A 5,504-nucleotide genomic window follows, 5' to 3' on the forward strand; every position below is an offset into this window, starting at 1 on the left:
CGCATTATTAGTCGTATTAGTAGATGCCACTTGCGCAGACAGCGGCGCTGCCATTGTAATCTAGAGTAGATAGCGCTACATGAGTCCTTAGTGGGCAGTCGAGTCTGCCGTCTAGCCATAGAGTATAGTTCGCACAACTAACACGTCCTAGATGGCAGCACCGGCAACATCCAGAATGGCGGCCAAAACCTCGACAATAAAACCGAACACATTATCACAAATAACTCGATAAATGTTCGATCTCTAGTTATGATTATTATCACCATTTGTTCACTGCTTACTAATTTACAAACGAGATATAAATTTTCGGCCGATAGAATGGAATAAACTACTAAAAACCGCACGAAACGCGGAGCGCACGGCATTGCGTCCCTTCCATATTAACGCCATGATTGAACTCTAGCAAGAAATATGACAATATTATTTAATACGAATGCGAAGGGATATTGGGTATTTGGTAGGATCGATCGATTGCGTGTTTTCATTTTCTTTCGAGCCCGAGTTGATTGCTCGCAGGTCTCTGTCCATTGATCAAATCGCCTCGTTTTCTCAAATTAAGTAAGTGAACGGAGATTAGATTTAATATCAAAATAATTTTATTCACCGCCGAAAGATTCTGGCAAAAATATCGTAGGAGAGAATATTGAATTACGTACAAAATATAATGTTACTCTATGTATAAATATATCATCGTAACGATCATCACTCAATAAGTTCGGAGACTAGAGCAGACTCTACCTAGGAAAATCAATTTTTTTTTAGAAATTCAATTTTATTCGTCAACATACTTTCCTTCAAGAGTGATATATTCATTCCAACGCTTTTCTAACTTTTCGATGCCTTTTTTGTAGAACTATTTGTAAAACGTAGAAGAAACGAAGTAGGCTATAAATTTTCATTCTATGGTGAGCACGCATGTGCACGAACCTGTATTCTGTTTATTTACTACGAAACCGATACGCGATATAAAACAACAAAAAATAGTGATAGGCCGTAATCGCAATGGATAGACATTTTGGAATATTTATATCCACTGTTATTGATTTCTTTGTCAGTAGGTATGAAAATATTAATAATAAGTATTTATAACTGTAGGTTGATGTAGCCTTCAATCGACTTGTGACATAAAATTTGCTCGTATTAAGGTAAATTAATTTTAGTTTAATAAAATTTTCTTCCTTTAACTGTTTATACAAATTATGTGGCAAAAAATACTCTTACTGGAACATAGGAACAAATATAAATATAAAATTTATTTATCGACCGACAGATATTTACCTAAATTTATTATGTAACATAAACTTAGTTAATTGCGTGTGGGCAATTTTTTACAAGACCCATGCCATCGTTTCTATCACCTGTGCATAGATCCATCATTACATATTCTATCACTACATTCATTATATTATTTATTTGTAGAGTACTCTGATCATAGTAATGTTAAATATTTGGATCCCAAAAAGATACCATAATACATCAATGTATTGACTAAAATAGTATAAAGTAAAGGAAATGTTTCTATAAGGAATATTTTGGGAATGCTTCTGTGACCATTACTTATGTTGGCATGCATATATATTGTACAAGTATGTACATACTATATATTTCTAATAGAGATAGACGATAGTTTTTTCTTTGCGCTCTTGAATCATAACCAAATTTAAATGTTGCAGACATTTTTTACTTTTGCTTATATTTACGCAATTTCATATATTATAAAAAGAGTGGCAATGAAATCAAAATGTATTCAAATCTATCATTGCGCATTGTGGTACACTCTTCGAGAAACAGAAGTACTTTTTAAAGTAGTTGAATATGCATTTGACTTATGAAAATTTAACACTTGCTATAGGTTTTTTCTATCACGTACAAATTTATTTTGAAATGATATTTTGCTTTGTACATTGTACTTTGTTGGTTATTTCATGTCCATTTGGTAATTGACATCCGGCAATCTTATGGCATTTTTTATACAAACTCAAATAGTTCAAAGATTCTCTCTCTAATATTTTATTATTCTTACAAAATTTTATATAAATTGTTTATAATCGTATGTGAATTTTATCTTATAGTACTTAAATATGCTACCATTGCCAATGATGGTGGGAGAAAAGACAATAATACATTAGGAAGACTCTTGAAGGAACTGAAGAAAGCATTATCTACAGTCAAGGACGTGAATTATATAGAAAACGAATTAAAAGAGAAAATCCAAAACAATAAAGGATAGGTAATTGTATAAGTTCCTCACAAATAAGAGATAGATGTCAAAAAATGAAATAGATTAAGTAAACTACCTGGAAGTATAACCTAGAAAATTTTAGAGGAAGAATCGAATCTTAACAGCAAAATCATGGAGAAAGAACAATGAGTTAAAGGATCATTCACAAGAGATTTTTCATCAAAGGTAGTTTCTCATTTTGTATTACAGAAAAAATAGAAAATTTTCAATATTTAGAAGATCATCCTCAAATTGTCGAACATGAATTGCACAAGTAAAAATTAATACGCAAAAATTACATGAGCATAATGTAATCCTTTGATGCATAAGTATATTTTGAAAATGAGGTAGAAGAATACTGTGAATTTCACAGTCATTTTGACAAGACGTTGAAAAGGAACCGCAAGAAAACAAAATATGGAAATGGAATAAAAGATTCAGACCAAATAATCTGGATTTAGACCATCAAAGAAAAGAGCCTTCAATAATACGGAACAAGCAACAAGGATGTTATACAAAAGCGAGCCTCTTGTGATAGTCAAATTTAGCAGCAACTAATGATACGACAGCTTACAGACTGCAACAAAGTATTCTAAGATTTACACATCAACGATGAAGTAAGAAGTAACGTTTTATATCAAAAGTCGAGCTCGGAATTGCGACAAATAGAAACACTGAATAAAATAAGCACTAAGTCACACATTTCAGATAATTGAAAGGATGAAGCTATTACATATATGTAATCTAATATTGAATCACCGCTTTGACGAAATAATGATTGAACACCGAATGGTACCATGAAAAAGGATATTAATCAGAAACAGCATAGTAATAACACAAACACATTCTGGTCAAAATCACTTGTCAGCTGATTGATTTTTAAACGTAATGGTTATTGAAATAACAATCGAAAACAAGAAAGTTACTCAAAATTCATCTTTAGATTGCTGCAATTAACAAGTAGGTAATATACTTTGATATGAATTTTAAATAAGCTAAACTTTTCATAAAGCTCACATCAGAAGATCCAAAGATCAGAAAATTTCTGATAGTTTTATAGTCTACCATCAAAAAATGTTTAGGATTATTTTCCTTAGGGTCAATTATATCAATTACGCTAAATGGTGGACTTATATTTATTTATATTAGCGATATTCAAAATTTTACAAAGCGCTCTTTTGATCATTCGAAAAAGAAATTGTGAAAGAAAGATAAAGTACGAATGAATGTTATAAATTCGCCCACAACTTCGACAAGATTCTTCTCTTATAAATGGGTTTTAATATATTATATATATATACATATATATTACACACACACACAACATACATATATATATATATATGTAAAGAAAGTATACTTTCTTCAGGTAGATTCGCCGCGCTTCTTATGGCCCGCCCTTCCATTGTCTTTTGTTATCTACAAATTCCTTTGTTACCTACAAATCAGGTCGTTAAGGTTTGGAAGAGAAACGGGTAGTAGGAAATAGAACGTAGACGAGAGAAGTAGCACGAGAGTGTAGTATAAAATTTAACCAGTGTAAATAGTAAACATAAATTGTCGGTTCTTTGTTCACAGATAAGATTGTAAATAACAAATAAATTTTAATTAACAAATAAAGATTTATTCCTTTGTTCACAGAGAAACATATTTTCGTTTAACACCACACATAATCAATCCGAGATATATATATATATATATATATATACAGTAAAACGTTAATTTATGCAGTCAATTTAATATTTCTATAATGTCTAACATCGGAAACAATGTAATGTTGATATCCGACGCACTTCCTGCAATTTTATCGGATTAATGCCAAAATATTACATCCGAAATATTCGAGTAGTTCTCAGAAATTTTTTTTCCCTCGATATTATACAACATCGACACCGTTAGTCGAATGGATCTTTTAATTGTTTCAACTATTGTATAAGCGAACGTCGCAACTAGAATTAATACCTTACATTTGCTAATTTTGTTACAACATGTGTCTATCAATAAAACATCTATCGATTATATGTCATCATATATAAAGGAACTTTAGAATTTTTACTTGGTAGAGCTGATAAAATTAGCTTAAACTAATTGAAAATTCGATTGCTCATAGCATTATCTTTCTACATGTTAGAATTAACTATAGAAATAGATGTAACAGTTATACCCAGCAGTGCCACTATTACAATTTCAGAATTTATCCAGTAGCTTATTATGTTAATAGTTATCCATTAATCTATTAAGCCAAAAAATGTAGAATATCATAGTAAGAGAAGTATGAATTACCGACAAGAATTCAATATAGCAATCTTTACTATAGTTTACAATTGCAAGTGTAAACTAAATGTTGACGTCATATATATCAATGAAGCAATCAGAAATATCCGGATGACTCACGACGGACGCGAACATGACTGAAAGGATGACCCTGGGTGACTACTGGTTCGGTGTAGTAGGGACAGACTTTCGAACCTATTCGTCGTTGGCATGATTGAAAGATCGAAGAAATTGAAAAATTCACCTATCGCTTAGAAAAATTCTGCGATGGTCCTCTAAAACGCCTTCTTCACAGCTACTACGGCAGTCACGCGAATAATGAACTCCATGATATTTCTTTTTATAAAGAAACAAGTAAGCAAAAAAGAAAATACGCGCAGAGCTTACTTTGATTTCAATTATGTTGATCTTTGCATAGTGAAAATAATGTGCCAGAATAACGAACAACAGAATAATGCCTCATTTGCTTTTAGATGAAAACAAACACAAAAGCAATAATATCATCATTACAATAAAAAATTATGAAAATTATTTAAGAAATATTTAAAAGAACATATTATCTATCACGTAAACCATCTTCTGACAGAAAAATGACTATTATAAGTAATTTGCTCATATGAGCTATTGTATTTATATTATTAAATACATTACAAGTCTTGAAAAACATCCCTGAAAGTAGCACATTAAAAAGAATAGTATTCGAAAGTATTAATCATAGATAATATATTATATTTTTCATTTAATCAAATAAATAAAAAGTAAATAATAATTTTGTAATATTCCAAAGTATGCTATCATCGAGACATCATTATATTTTCATTCAATAAAATTGATTATTACACGAAAATGAACAGTAAATCTCATATCAAATCAAAAAATGAGCGAGTGATATTGCACATAAAGTTTATTTTTACATAATTGGTCGATTATTACTCTGCAAAACAAACAGACTTGAATGAACAACAACTTTCACTACAATTTACTTCTTACCTCACTGCTTTACATATCT

The sequence above is a fragment of the Vespa mandarinia genome, unplaced genomic scaffold (genome assembly GCF_050613455.1).
Source record: "Vespa mandarinia isolate Hongniang unplaced genomic scaffold, ASM5061345v1 scaffold_61, whole genome shotgun sequence".
In the NCBI taxonomy this organism is placed as follows: Eukaryota; Metazoa; Arthropoda; class Insecta; order Hymenoptera; family Vespidae; genus Vespa; species Vespa mandarinia.